A 15,889-nucleotide genomic window follows, 5' to 3' on the forward strand; every position below is an offset into this window, starting at 1 on the left:
GGGCTGTGTTTGCATTTCCTGAGCCTGCGAGTCCTCAGGCAATATTGAGAGCAAGGCAGGCCGCCCTGGATAGCCCCCTCCTCCTGGCGCCCCGTTCACACATGCTCCCCCATCGCCCGCGGATGGAACCTGGTTATTCCTTAAACGCCCTGGAGGGCGAGGGAAGAGAAAAGGGAGGCGCCGGCGGCAGGGTCAGGGGTTTGCCGGCTCTCCCCCGATCCACCGCTCTCCTTCCTGGGACCCCTGTTCAGGGCTTAGGAAGACAGTGATGGGGGGGGGAGCGGAGTCCAGCCCCTGTCTTCTAGCCTGGGATTGAGGTCGCGCCCTCACTCTTCCAGATACGTTTCTGAGCGGGCTCAGTTGTTCCTTCAAAGCGTCGACTGCCAATGAGAGGGCCCCCGGCGCGGAGCAGCGAGGGTTTATCAGGCCCCCCGTACCCCGCTGCAGAGCGCAGCCTGGGCGCGTGGGATGCAATCTGGGCTAGGACCCTTGGAGCCCTGTAGGAAAAGAGACTTCGGAGAGAGGGAAGCTAAACTCGAGGACGAGGAGGAGATGTGGTTTAGAGGCCCCGGCACGTAGTGCCGCCCGCCGCCTCCGAGAAGCTCCGTGATATCTAGTGGCCGGAAAGGCGAGATGCGCGGAGCTGGAGGAGGGGTTGTTAAGAAAGAAGTAGGATGGAGAGAGGGGGCTTGGAGAGCGTGACGGCCTGAAGGCCCTTCCCCTCCTCTTAGCGGAAGAGTTCCTTTGTGGGTGATGGTTAAAGCATAGCCAGAGGGAGGGAAACTGGGGGAGAAGGGAGAGGAGAAAGGCGGGGCGAAGGTAAGAGAGGGGAACGGAGGGGAAGAGAGAAAGGGGAAAGGGAGAAGAGAGGAGAAATGAGGTGGAGGAGGAAAGGCGAGATAATGGTGCGAAGGGGGAAGGCCAGAGAAAACAAGAGGCGAAAGAGCGCCAGGGGAGGGCCAGGAGGGATGGAGGAGGCCGAGGAGGCCTGGGACTCGGCGCCGGCCACGGAGGGCGGCAACCAGCGGGTCCCGGGAGCCCCCACCCTGGCGAACATGTTTTTCCAGCCGGTGCTGAACTCGGAAATTGGGAACCGAGGAGGCTGCGCCAGAGAGCCCAGCCGGAGCCAGCCCAGAGTGAGGCGGATCTTGGAGTCGAGCTTTCCAAGGACCGCGGGCGGCGGAACGCCCCAAGAAAAGTTGCGGCACCGTAGGCTGAGGTGGGCGCGGGATCGGGCGCTGGACGAGAGCCGGTCATCCGCGGGTTCCCAGCGCCCCTGCCGGGGAAGGCCGGGAGCTACAGCCCGAGCTCGAGCTCGGGATTTGGGAGCGACGCGAGGCCTCTCTTCTGCGTGGGCTCTGGGCAGAGGTGCTAGGTGTCAGAGTAGAAGTGGTCTGGGCTTTCAGGCAGGCCTTCCGGAGCGGACATTCACAGAGCCCGGGAGCGGGACGCCTCCCAAGCCGCAGGCCCACAGCGAAGGTGTGCTGTCCAATCCCATGGGGAACAGTTGTCTGCAAGAGTAATGCTGGCAACACCCTGCTCCCTCTCCCATCTGACCTGGACCTAACCTGGACCTAGACCGAGCCTGCGGAAAGGTCGGATCCTCCAGGTGGGCTTTTGGAGATGTGGCTATTATTTATTTGGAAAAAATGGATGAAAGAATAACAAATGTCCTATTCTCACACATCTGCCTCCAAGTCATCCTCTTAGCCTTGCTCTATCGATTATCGCCCCTCTTACCTTCACGTTCTCCCTCCTTCACCCTTTGCCTAACAATTCTTGTCCTCAGCCCTGTGCTGCCTCTCCCTCCGCAGGCTCCCAGTCCCCACCAGCCTTTGCTAGTGTGCAAACCTCTTCAAAGAGTTCTCTCCTCCACCAGTAGTCTCCCCTTCCTCACCTACCACTCCCTGCTGGACATTTGGCAAGCTAACATTTGCCTTCAGGTGACTCATCAAAGCCTTACTCCCAACAAACACCACCTGGTGGCTTCCTTGAGACAGCGTGGCCAACAGCCTCCACTTCTTGCTTTTGTAATCTGGAAAGATCTCCTTTGGTCTATGTGGTACCAGGATTTCTTAGGTCCTCCCTGACCAGCCCCCGTCAAGCTCAGCCAACCCCCCTTCTCCGGCCAAGTCTTACATTCCGAGCCCTAACCTCCAGCATGACCCCAGTTCTCTGTGCTTCATTCTCTCCCTCTGAGTGAGCTCAAAGATCTCACCCATTTCTGTGCTTCACCTGTCACCTCCTGCCTGTTGACTCCTGAATCTACTCTCTTCTCTCTCTGGAGCTTTTCATCTGAATTTCCCACTGCTTCCTACATCTGCAGGTCCACACTGAAACCCATAGGCATCAAGTTCTAAAAACCATCCTCCTCCTCTTCTCCATCACCCTGACGAGACACTTAACATGCAACCTTGTCTCCTCCCTCCTTCTAATCCCCATATCCAGAATACTCATTGCCAAGTCCTATTTTAAAAGCCTTTTTACCTGTTGTCTCCTGTTTATTCCCAGAGTCACTGCCTTAGATCTGACCCTCATCCCCCCTTGTCTTAGGGTTTTACTATGACTTCCTGTCTTCTCCTGGTCTTCAGTTCTTCTTTCCTCAAGCCAGCCTCCACACCAGCACAGTCCAATAAAAGAATCAAGTCAGCCACATAGTTAATTTTAAATTTTCTAGTAGCTTCATTAAAAATTAAAAATTAATGAAATTAATTTTAATAATATACTTTCTTGAGTTGAATATATCCAAAATATTTTCATTCCAACTCATAATCAACATAAAAATTATTGAAGCATTTTTACGTATTTTATACTAGGTCTTCCAAATCCGATGTATATTTTATACTTACTTAACATTTCAACTACTAGCTACATTTCAAAAGCTCAATAACCACATGTGACTAGTGACTACTGCTTTAGACAGCACAGTTCCATAGATGCCTTTTTTTTTAAGATTTTATTTGTTTGTCAGAGAGAGAAAGCACAAGCAGGGGAGCAGCAGGCAGAGGGGAAAGCAGGGTCCCCACTAAGCAAGGAGCCTGATGCGGAACTGGATCCCAGGACCCTGGGATCATAACCTGAGCCGAAGGCAGACACTTAACCAAATGAGCTACCCAGGTGTCCCCAAAGATGCCTTTAAAAAAAAAAAATCTTTAGGAAGATTATGTCATGGATCGCCTTCCTTAAAATTCTTCATGACCAACCATTGTCCATAAAGTCCAAGCTTCTCAGAATGGCAGGAAGGCTCCGCACACTGCTTTACCTCCATGAACTTTCTTACCATATTCCTTAAGTCTGTACTCTGCCGTCTGGCACAGTTTCCGTCATGGTCTGCTCTAAATGCCAGCTCTTCCGTGAAGTCCACCCCCACTATCCCATGGTACCTGACACTGAATCCATTATTGTCACCACCATCACTTTCATCACCATCACCAAATTTTATTGCTGTAAGATGGGAGCCGTCCAATATTTATTTGGAATTTAAAAGAGAGGCTAGGCTTAGAACGGACTGTCATTTCCCTTGCCGGTATAATGCCTACTTCGGCTAGGAAAGGCATGTTGGGAGCCGGATTAACCCTCTCACCCAGGTCCGATGGGGAGAGCAAAGAAGGCCCTACTGAGAATACATTTTCCCTCCAGGCTCCTGTCCCTGTTACAAACAACTGGAGAAAGCAAACAGTATCCTGTAAGTTACCCATGAGATTACACTACTGCCACCCTAATATGACTTCTTTCAGGATTGTTTGTTTTTTTTAACCATCACAGTGAAATAACACTTTGGGAAACTGTTCTTCTTCCTGACATCATAAATACATTCTCATTCATATTCATTTTCTCTCTCCCCCCCCCTCCAAAACCTTTAATATTGTAATAGATCTTGCCATCAGCACCCAGGGCCATCACATACAGAGAAGCATTCCAATTATGCCTGTTTCTCATATTTTATAACATGTTCAGCACTCCTTATATTAGGATCTAAAGACAAATTCCTCATAAAAGCTAGAGCCAGGAAAAAGTGGATGTCTCCTGTGAAACTGACATCCTTTTCTAAAGACTTTCTTAAAGTGGCTTTGTCTTCTCACTTTGTCTTCCTCTTGTCTCTACAGTCAAGCTGAGTCCCAGGTTCACTTGCTCTAACTGTCTTCAGAACAAGATCTTTATCCTCTGTTCCCCTTTTACTAAATACTGTTTGCTTTTATTGTTTGATACTCTTCGGTCTTACTATATCTGTGCAGTGTTGATAAGCCACTTCACATCCTTTTTGGAACTAAATAGGAAATTAATTAATTGATTAACATCAAAACAGCAGTTCACATTGTAAGTCTCCGAATTTCTACAGAGGGAAATGATTATAAAACAAACCCTGAAATGCAGATGAAAGCAGTCAGAAGACCACTGGGATCAGGACTTCCTACCACTGAGTGTCCATGAAGGCAGGAAGTGTCCGTTTTGCTCCACACTATAATCTCCGCAACTGCCCAGTCACGGGCACAGCACTGGCCCGCGATAAATGTGCAAACATAGGTGACACAGATGAGTGTAAATAATAACACTTCTGCTTGCAGCTTTTAGTCATCTGTTCTTTTTAGCACGTGTGCACTTTCTAAAGAAGCAAATGCTCTACGATTTGATTGGTGCTCTTCCCTACCACAGGTGACCATATGCCCAGTGGTCATAGGTATAGGTAGTAACATTTTTTTTAAGATTTTATTTATTTATTTATTTATTTATTTATTTATTTATTTATTTATTTATTTATTAAGACAGAGAAAGAGCACACAAGCGGGGAGAGGGGCAGAGGGAGAGGGACAAGCAGACTCCCCACTGAGCATGAAGCTCCACAAGGGACTGGATGAGGGGCTGGATCCCAGGACCCTGAGATCATGACCAGAGCCAAAGTCAGATACTTAACTGACTGAGCCACCCAGATGCCCCAGTATAGGAAGTAACATTAAGAAGCTTGGCCATTGTTAAAAAAAAAAAATTTTTTTTTAATTAAAAATTGAAAAAACAAAAAAAGAAGCTTGGCCATAAAGGCACCAAAGACTTTATGACTAGGAAAAGCAGAAAAGAAAGAGGAAAGAAGGGAGGAGCAGGAAAGAACAACATCAACACTGACATTTAATAAGACTTTAAGTCCCCCTCTGTGGCTTCTATGCCATTGCTTTACTTAATTCTGCCAAAGTAGTGTTCCTTGGGTCCAGTCCATAGACTGAGAAACAGAAATGCATGCAGGTGGAGCTGTGATGATAAAGGCCATCACACTGATGTTAATGATGAGTGTTAACATACCCTGAGCACTAACTCTAGACCAGATGTGTAGTAATGTTGATTTTAAGAGTCCAAACTGTGGAACTAAATTACCTGTGTTCCCATGCCAAGCATCCCAACTCCAGCTGTGTGACCTTGGACAAATTACTTAACATCTCTGTGCTTCCATTCCTCATATGTATATGGGGATGGTGAAAATACTTACAGTACAGAGTCATAGTAAAGATTAATTTAATGCACAGTCGAACAAAGTGTGGCACAGATAAAATGCTAGGTAAATTTGGCTATAAATGGTCTTACTCTTCTTAACGGTCCTGTGGAGGTCAGTACTTTGTCCCCATTTAACAGATGAGGAAACCTTGATGCAGAGAGATTGGGTTGCACAGCTTGTGAGTGACAGAACTAGGGGTTTGAATCCAGATCTGTCTGACGTCAGAGCTAAGTTCTTACACAGTGGTTTAGATTATCTTCCTGCTCTAGGTCATACAACATAACCTAGGCAATATTTATATTCAGGTTTCTTTGGCTCTAAAGCCAGGGTTCTTTCTGCTGTCCCCACACAAGGACACACAATGAGAACTGGTGCTGGTAGCTGTTACTGATGGGGCACATGGTTCCTGCAACATGCCTAGCAATTAAGAAGAGGGTGATGATTTGGTTGGTGACATCCTTATCTTTGAATGACACCCCTAGTAAGGAAGAGAAAATTGTGGTCCATGAATTCCAGGCCTGTGTTCAAGTAACAAGTTCAGGCTGAAGAAGTAACGTCAACAATGGAAACATAACAACCTCCAGGGAAGAACACACGCATTAAGCTGCTGAAAGTCATCAACAACTTTGTCAACCCTTGCCCCCTACCCATGTCTCCAAAAGAAGAGAAGGGCATCAATCCAATGAGGTGGGTGCAATGAGAAAGAAGGTTGGAGGAAACAGTTCTTATTTTACTTTTCTCCCCAGTGACTCTAAAAGCAATGCTACATTTCTAGAGAAAAGGAGGTCTCTTAAGACAGCATGGGAAATGAAAGCATCTGACTGAGACCCTTGACGTTGGTAAGAGGGTGAGCCAGGAGGACACACAGATGAGCCTGGGAAGGGGCAGCTTGAGCAGTAGGAGAGCAACCCATGGATGGTGGTATCTCCTGAGTGCAAGTTTGGATACAAGAGAAGCAAGAATGAGGAGCCTGGGTAGAGAAAGAGAGGGCAGGGATTAGCTTCCAGAGGAGCAAGAGAGCCAAGTAAAGAGCGTACTGAAGCTCAGAAGAAGCACCCACTGGGGAAAAGGATGGACACCCTCAAGAACGGCCTGAGGCCATGTAGCTGCAGTCAAAGGAGAAGGAGATGATGTATCATGGATGCCCTGCAGCCCTCCCACCCCTGAGCTTGGGCCATGACTCTTTTCACCCATCCACACTCAGAATCAGGAGCATCACAGGGGACCTAAGAGAGCTGGCAGTTCTTGGAAAATTGTTCAAGCGCAGCAGAGAGCAAAGCAGGGAACTAAATATAGCCTGAAAACAAACGTGGTTTACACCCAAGTTCAGCATCAGAAAGGCAGAAGGAATGGGGGGTGCTGCTCAGGTCACAAGAACCAGAGTCCAGATGAGGCCTCTCCTGCCGAAAACCCGGCAGGGATTATTTGCCAGTACTCCTGGGAGCACCCTGGGTGCCCCTGCTCCCACAGGTGCAGGCTCTCCTGCTGTGGGGTCTTTGCCTGTGTTGCCTTTCTCCTCCCCACCTGCCTAATTCACTCTCAATCTTCCTTCAGATCGTAGGTCTAGTTTCACCTCCCTCAGGGAGCCTTCCCTGACCTCAGCCCCCCCCCCACCTATTATTAGGGTGACTATGAGCCCCAACGTAGGCTTACTTTCCCAGCCTCATTAATAATAGCACCTCCTTTCACTCCCAAAAGTGTCCCAGTTTGAGTACTAAATTATGTGGTCACCCATCCTACCTATCACATGTTCTCCTGGGACTAGACACCTCTTTTTTAAAGCATTATTACAGTTGAATTGTTATGTATTTACATAGAGATTTAATTAATGACTCTCTCTTCCAGAGTACTATAAACCCCATCAGCAAAGGGGTCATACCTATTTTTTAATTAAACTTTTAATTTTGAAGTAATTGTAGATTCACATGCAGTTATAAGAAATAACACAAAGACATTCCATGTACCCTTTACCCAGTTCCCCCCAATGGTAACATCTTACAAAATTACAATATCAACAGTATCTTGACTCTGAAAACAGCCAAGCTACAGGACAAGTCCATCACTCAAGGATCCTCATGTTGCTATATTATAGCCACACCCACTTTCGCTCTGTCTCCAACCTCCCCTTAAACCCTAGCAACCACTAATCTGTTCTCCAGCACTGTAACTGTCATTTCAAGAATGTTCTCCCTGGAATCATATAGCATATAACCTTTTGGGATTGGCTTTTCTCACTCAGCCTGCTTCTCTGGAGATTTATCCAGGTTGTTACTTGTATCAGTAATTATTCTTTCTTATTGTTGCATAATATTCCATAGAATGGAGGTATCAAAGTTCGTTTAATCCATTGAAGGACATGTGAGTTGTTTCCATTTTGGGACTATAATGAATCAAACTGTCACAAACATTCACATCCAGGTTTTTCTGTGAATATAAGGCTTCATCTTTCTGGGATAAATGCCTAGGAGCACCATTGCTTGGTTCCATGGTAGGCATGTATTTAGTGTTTTAACAAACTGCTACACTGTCTTCCGGAGTGGCTGTACTGTTTCACATTCCTGCCAGCAATGTGTGAGTGATCCAGTTTCTCTGAATCCCCTCCAGCATTTAGTGTTATCACTACTTTTTATTTCAGTCGATCTGGTTGATACATAATAAAATCTCGTTGTGGCTTTAATTCGCACTTCCCTAAGGTGAAGGGTGTGGAACATCTTTTTCTATTTTTTCCTACATTTTTGTTTATTAAAAACTGGCACAAACCAAACCTGTACAAAAAGTACATATCACTCTGAAAAAGTAATCTTGAGAGACATGATCGCCTAGGACGTGCTCTTCTTCCTCGGCCTCGGCCTCTTCCTGCAACAGCTTCCCTTTTCTTAGAATTCACCTTCGGTTCAATATCCACGAGTAGTGCATCCAGAGGTAAGCTGTCTGGCAGAATAAAATATTGAATGTTACTTCTTCGAATACTCTGTTTCCAGTTGTCCCGGTTCTCTGTTCTTCAAGGTCACTTTCACAGCTTTGAGATGCGTGCTCATGCTGACGTCTACACCTGATTACAGCATGGATCTGAGTTCCACTCTTTAATTCAACGGTTACAGTTCTGTGACTCAATTTCATCAAAAATCTCACTAGCTTCATCCTAGCAGCATTGTCAACCCTTTCTGTTGGATAGTACACAAAACCCCACAGCCCAGGTCCCCAAGATGAGGAGTATGAATGCCCAGAAACTGAACATCTTTTTATGTACTATTTGCCAACCATACGTCCACATAGGTAAACTATCTTTTCATGTCTTAGACTCATTTTCTACTTGGGTTGATTTGTTTTTCTGTTGAGTTTTGAGTGTTCTTTTCATATTCTAGATACTGGTGCTTGTTAAACATGTGGTTTAAAAATATTTTCTCTCGGGGCGCCTGGGTGGCACGGCGGTTAAGCGTCTGCCTTCGGCTCAGGGCGTGATCCCGGCGTTCTGGGATCGAGTCCCACATCGGGCTCCTCCGCTGGGAGCCTGCTTCTTCCTCTTCCACTCCCCCTGCTTGTGTTCCCTCTCTCGCTGGCTGTCTGTATCTCTGTCAAATAAATAAATAAAATCTTTAAAAAAAAAAAAAAATATTTTCTCTCGGTCTATAGTATGTCTTTTAATCCTCTTAACAGGATCTTTCACAGAGCAGAATTTTTAAATTGTGATGAAGTCCAGTTTATCAATTGTTTTATGAATCATGTTTTTGGTGTCAGTAACACTTTTTGCCTAGCCCTGGGTCTTGAAGATTTCTTCCTATGGTTTTTTCTATAAGTTTTATGGTTTACATTTTACATTTTAGCTGATGATCCATTTTGATTTCATTTTTGTATAAAGTATGAAACAAGTTGAGGTTCACCTTTATGGTTATAGATGTCCAGTTGCTCCAGCACCATTTGTTGAAAAGCTAACTTTCCTCCAATGAATTGCTTCTGTACCTTCATCAAAAATAAGTTGGGCATATTATTGGTCTGTGTCTGAGGTCTCTGTTCTGTTCCATTGATCCATCAAATGTGCCAGTACCATACCGACTTCATTATTTCTGCTATATATTAAGTCTTGAAATCAGGTTGATTGATTTCTTCTACTTTATTCCTTTTTTCAAAATTGTTTTAGCTATTTTAATACTTTTGATAAAAAGCTTTAGTCTTTTGGTATAAATTTTAGAAAAATCTTATCTATGTTTAAAAAATCTTGCTGGGGGGCTGCCTTGGCGGCTCAGTTAAGCGTCCAACTCTTGATTTCGGCTCAGGTCATGATCTCAGGGTCACGTGATGGAGCCACAGATTGAAATTCATGCTGAACATGAAGCCTGCTTAAGATTCTCTCTCTCCCTCTCCCTCTGCCCCCACCCCCACTCTCTCTCTCTTAAAAAAAAAAAAATCTCCCTAGGATTTTGATAGAAATTATATTAACCCACACATTAATTTGGGGAGAACTAACTTTTTTACAATATTGAGTCTTCCAATCCATGAACACAGTATGTCTCTTTGATTATTTATACCTTCTTTGATTTCTTTTATCAGTATTTTATAGTTTTTAGCACATAATTCCCATACATGCTTTGTTAGATTCCCACATTGCATTTTTTAAGTGATTATAAATAGTATTATATTTAAAATTTTGGTATTATGAATTAATTACTGGCACATAGAAATACAATTGATGTTTGTATGTTTATCTTGTATTCTGTGAACTCACTTATTCTAGGATTATTTTTGTAAATTTCTTGGCATTTTCTATGTAAACAATTATGTCATATGCAAACAGAGACAGTTTTATTTCTTCCTTTTCAGTCCACATGCCTTTTGTTTGTTTTTCTTGCCTTACTGCACTAGCTGGAACTTCCAGTTGAATTCAACTATGTTGAAGAAAAACAATAAGACTGTCCATCCTTGGGGAAAGAGCATTCAGTATTTCACCATTAAGTACAATGTTCCCTATTTGTTTTTTATAGTACTCTTTAACCAGAAAGTTTCCCTCATTCCTATTATTGTTTTTATCATAAATAGGTATTAAATTTCAAATGCTTTTTCTGCATCAATTGATATGATCAGTTAATTTTTCTTCTTTAGCCTATTAATATGGATTGATGTTCTTACATTAAACCAATCTTGCATCCCTGCAATAAACCCCACTTGGCCATGGTATAAAATTTATTTTATATGTTGCTGGATTTTATTTGCTCATATTTTGTTACAGAATTTTGTGTCTATAATTATGAATGATGTTGGACTGTGGTGCTTTTTTGTATTATCTATCTGGTTTTGGTATCAGGATAATATTAACTTCATAAAATGAATTAGGAAGTGTTCCCTCCTCTTCTATTATTTGGAAGACAGTATGTAGAATTGCTTTTAATTCTTCTTTAAGCTTGATAGAATTCTCCAGTAAAATCATCTGGGCTTGGAAATTTATTCGGGGGAGTTTTTAAAATTATGAATTCAATTTCCTCAATAGTTACAGAGCTATTCAAACGATCTATTTCATACTGAATAAGTTGTGGTAGTTGGTGTTTCTCAAAAACTTGCTCTGTTTTGTTTGAGTTGACAAATTTGTGTGTCTAGAATTATTAGTAGTATTCTTTTATTATCCTTTGATGTCTGCAGAATAAGTAGTGATATCCGCCACTCCTGACTACTAACTTCTTTCTTTTTACTTTATCTTCTCCAAGGTTCTTGCAATGGGAGGTCAAATTATTGACTTGAGGCTTTTCTACTTCTCCAATATATGCACTTAGCGCTACAAATGGCCCTCTCAGCATTACTTTACCTGTATCCCACAAAGCTTGATATGTTGTTTTTATTTTCGTTAAGTTCATTTTTTTTCATTTCTCTTGAGACTTCTTTGATCCCTGGATTATGTAGGAGTATATTCTTTTATTTTCATGTTTTATGGAGATTTTCCTCCTATCTTTCGATTATTGATTTCCATTGTGATTCCATTGTGGTAGGAAGACACCTTCTACATTATTTCAATTTTTGAATATTAAAATAGTAAATAATTTTATTAAAATATGAAAATACTGAGGTTTGTTTTATAGCCCAGGATATGCTCTATCTTAGTTATGTTCTGTACGTACTTGAAAACAAAGTATATTCTACTGTGGAGTGCTTTATAAATATGGACTAGATCATGCTGGTTGACAGCGTTGTTGAGTTTTTCTATGTCCTTGCTGATTTTCTATCTAGCTTTATCAATTGGACAATTGAAAAGGTGTTGAATTCTCTAACTGTAATTGTGCATTAGTCTATTTCTTCTCCCTTGAGTTCTGTCAGTTTGTGCTCCACACATTTTGCAGCTTTATCGTTTGATACTTACACATTTAAGATTGCTCTATCTTCTTGTTAGACTGACCCTTTTGTCCTTATAGAATGTCTCTGTCTCTGGTAATTTTTTTGTCCTGAAGTCTACTTTATCTGTCATTAATATAGCTAGTCCTGCTTTCTTTTAATTAATGTCTTCCTGATATATCTTTTCCATGCTTTCATAGTTATATTTGAAGTACACTTCTTGTAGATAGCATATATGTGGGTCATGTTTGTTAATTCACTCTGCTTATCTGTCTTCTATTTTGTATATTTAGACCATTTACAGTTAATGTGATTAGTGATACATTAGTGCTTAACTCTGCCATTTTATTTTTTGTTTTCTGTTTGTTTTCTCTGTTTTTAATTTATCTGTTTGGTTTTTCCTGCCTTCCTGTCAGTTACTTGAACATCGTTTAAATTCCAGTCTTATTTTATTTCATCCATAACATTTTTGAATATATCTCTGTACAAATTTTTAGTGCTCACTCTAGGTATTGCATTAAACATACACAATTTATCATAGCCTGTCGGTTTTTCCTTTTACCAGTTTGAGTGAAGTATAAATACCTTATTTTTCTTTATAATTTTTATTTATAATTGCCTTAAATTTCCTATACATACATTTAGAACCATATGAGACAGTGTTATAATTTTGGCTTCAACCATAAAAAATTTTTAGAAAACTCAAAAGGAAAAGGAAAATCTATTTTATTTACCAATATTTTGGCTTACCACATTCTTTCTTCCATCCTGAAGTTTCAAAGTTCCTTCTTTTATCATTTCCTTTCTTCCTTTTTTAGGATACTTCCTGTAGTCATTCATTTACGGTAGGTCTGCTGGTGACAAATCCTGTTAGTTTTTCTTCACCTGAGAATGTCTTCATTTCCCCTTCATTCTTGAAGGATATTTTCACCGGCTATGGGATTCTGAGTTGGTATTCCTTTATTTTCAGCACTTGAAAAATGTTGTGTCACTTCTTTCTGACCTCTATGGTTTCTGATGAGAAATACATTGTCATGTGAATTATCTTCCCCTGTAGGTAATGTGTCACTTCTCTCTTGCTGCTTTCAAGATTCTTCTTTTTGTCTAGTGTTCAGAAGTTTGATTGTAATGTGTCTTGCTGTGGATTTCTTTGTTTTGTTTGTTTGAGGTTCACTCAGCTTCTTGAATATGTAGGCATGTCTTTTGACAAATTTGAGAAGTTTTCAGCCATTATCTCTTTTAGCACTTTTCTTTCCCAATCTTTTTTCTCCTGTCCTTCTTTAAGTCCCAGGATGTGAATGTTAGGTCCTTTGTTACAGTCCCACAAACCCCAGAGACTTTGTTCTTTTTTATTTTTTCAGTCTATTTTCTGTTGTTCAGATTGGATGATTTCTACTTTTCCATCTTCAAGTTAAATTACTTTTTTCTGTTCCCTCTATTCTGCTGTTGAATTGGTCCTTTGAGATTTTTATTTTTAGTTACTATGTTTTTCAGTTCTAAAATGTCCATTCGGTTCTTCTTTATATCTTTTAATTCCTTGCTGAAACTTTCTATATTTCCGTTTGTTTCCAGCTTGTTTTTAAGTGCTTGTTGAAGTATTTTTACAATAACTGCTCTAAGATTTTTATCAGATAATTCTAATTTATCTGTCATCTCTATGCTGGCATCTATTGTCTTTTTATATTCAGTATGAAATTTCCTGGTTCTTGGTATGACAGGTGGTTTTTTACTGAAACCTGGATATTGGGAGTATTATGTTTTAGGACTCTGGATCTCATCTGAACCTGTTTTAGCTGTCTTCTGACAGAGCCCTGGTGGGGGAAAAGGTGGGGGTGGTAACTTGGTGCTGCCAGGTAGAGGTATAAGTTCATATTCCCTACTTGGCCTCCATTGGTACCTGAGGGGTGGTGCTGGGCAAGGGTGGGAGCTTCCTGTTCCCCCCAAACCTTCACTGATACCACTCTAGCTGGAAAGCTTAGAGTTTGTCTCATTACTGCTTCCCATGTGGTCTCCACTGATACAAAAGCATGGGGGAGGGGCTGGCTTCATTACCATGGGCAGAGGTAAAAATCCTGACTCTCCAGTAGGCCTCTCCTGATACCACTCTAGCAGGGAGCAGTAGGGATGCGTCATTACTGCTGTGTGGTGGTAGAAGTGGCTTCCACTGACATCACGGGCAGGGAAAGGGGGAGCCCCATTACCACTTAGAGCACATGAAAGTCTTGGCTTCCTCCATGGCCTTTTCTGACACTACACCTGCAGGGGTTGGAGCACCTTGTTACATCTGCAAGAAGGTAGGAGTCTACGGTCCCCATTCAGCCTTTGCAGGTATGGGTAGAAGTGAGGCCAGAGTTGCTTCTGTGGTATTTGGCTGGAGTAAAGCTGTTATAGTCTAAAAGTTCTTTGTCTTGCCAATCTGCCGCTTTTCTAGTCCTTTGGCTAGGGAGAGCGGGATTTGTATTATCTGTGTGCATGGGCATTTCCAAGTTGATGGCTTCTTCATCTCCAAGCCTGGAATACTTGAGGCAAAATGAATGAATGAATGAATGAATGAATGAATGAATGAATGAATGAATGAAACCAAGAACCAGAAACAAAAACAGAGAATTCACATGTTATTCCTTGGGTCCCAAGGTCTCTAACTGATCTGCCATCTTCTTCCCATCATTCGGTCTTATGTTTGTTTCACATACAATGTTTAGGGGTTTTGTTCTTCGTAGCTGCAGGAGGTATGAGGAAAAGTACATCTGTTCCATCTTCTCAGAAGCTGATCACACCTACTTTTTTGTTCATCATTGTATCTTCAACACCAAACTCAGTTCCTAGCACCTTGTAGTAGAAGCTATATAAATGGTTGTTTAATGATTGTATGAATACAACTAAATCCACATTCTCCAGAGTTTACGTGAGCCCCTCCCACGCATAAGCTTCTAGTGGGTTTACACTCTCGCAGGCTCTAAAGGAACCTCTTTAAGAAGTAAGTGACCTTTCATTTTCTGTAGTAAGCACGTCTCTGAAGGGTTATGTGTCTGTAAAACTGAGATGATCATAGAACCAACCTTATAGGTTATGGTAAGGATTAAATAAGGAACCCACATAAATGCCTCTGTCAAACTGTAAGTTCTCAATAAATACTATTATTGTGTGAAAAACTAAATTTTTGTCAGAGTGCATTTTTTTATTGATTTCCCTTATCGTTTTAGAGGTGATGTCATTTCATTTCTGATTCATTTTCAACCTGACAATGGTCCCCAATGCTTAGTTTCCCAGCCTCCCTCCCAGCCTTTGTGGCATGCCATCGGTAATCTACAAATGGACTGAGCGTCTCTGCAGCCAAGGGTCTTCAGAATTCATTGAATTCTGGTGTTCCTTCTTGTGTCCAGCCCTTACATCACCCCCTAATTGTTTCATTTCATAACCTCACCTATTGGTGTCCTTAAATTCTGCATGTTTGGAGTTGAGCATAATTAGCTCTTCACATGTCAGCCTTTCTCAATGTTTCCATTGGGTCATCATAGGTGGCCCAGTTATAATAATACCCAGTTTTTCTGTTGAGAACAATAATAACAATAGCTGCTGCTTATGGAGCATTGATTATATCCCAGGACCTTTTTTTCAAAGCTTTACCAGCATTTTCTCAATTCATCCTCAAGAAAGAATGAGGATAGAAGCTGTCTTCCCATCCCCACGACTAAAATGAGAAAACTGAGGCTTAGAGAGTTAAGTAACTTATCTAAGTTTAGAGGGCTGCTAAGTGCTGGAGCCAGCACTCCAGCCCAGCCCTGCCTGAGGCTCAGCCCAAGTGCTCTTGCCTGGGAAGCACAGCCACCTTCTCCAGCAACCACCACCGCACAAATCAGTGATGTTTCCCTAGAGGCTCCCTCTCCCAGAGGTAAAGGCTTTTAAATCCTGAGCAAACCTGACTCATGGAAATAAAAAAATTCAGACAGACTAACAGGAGGAGGTCTGAGTTCTGCTTAATTGACCCAGTATAATTATTTCCATTGAATTGCCCTGCATCTGGGGATGGGTATTTACAAAGCAGACTGGCCCAATGGTTCCCTTCAGCACCTGCTTTAAGATGCAAAAAGT

General features: G+C 42.3%; 1 protein-coding gene across 4 annotated transcripts in view; it reads right to left on the reverse strand.

Moving 5' to 3' along the window:
- Positions 1–15,889, reverse strand: part of SORCS3 (sortilin related VPS10 domain containing receptor 3) — a 692,468-nt gene that overhangs the window by 571,350 nt on the left and 105,229 nt on the right. The gene's annotated exons all lie outside the window — the stretch shown is intronic.

The sequence above is a fragment of the Ursus americanus genome, chromosome 6 (assembly GCF_024610735.1).
Source record: "Ursus americanus isolate L20-20 chromosome 6, mUrsAme1.1.p, whole genome shotgun sequence".
NCBI lineage: Eukaryota > Metazoa > Chordata > Mammalia > Carnivora > Ursidae > Ursus > Ursus americanus.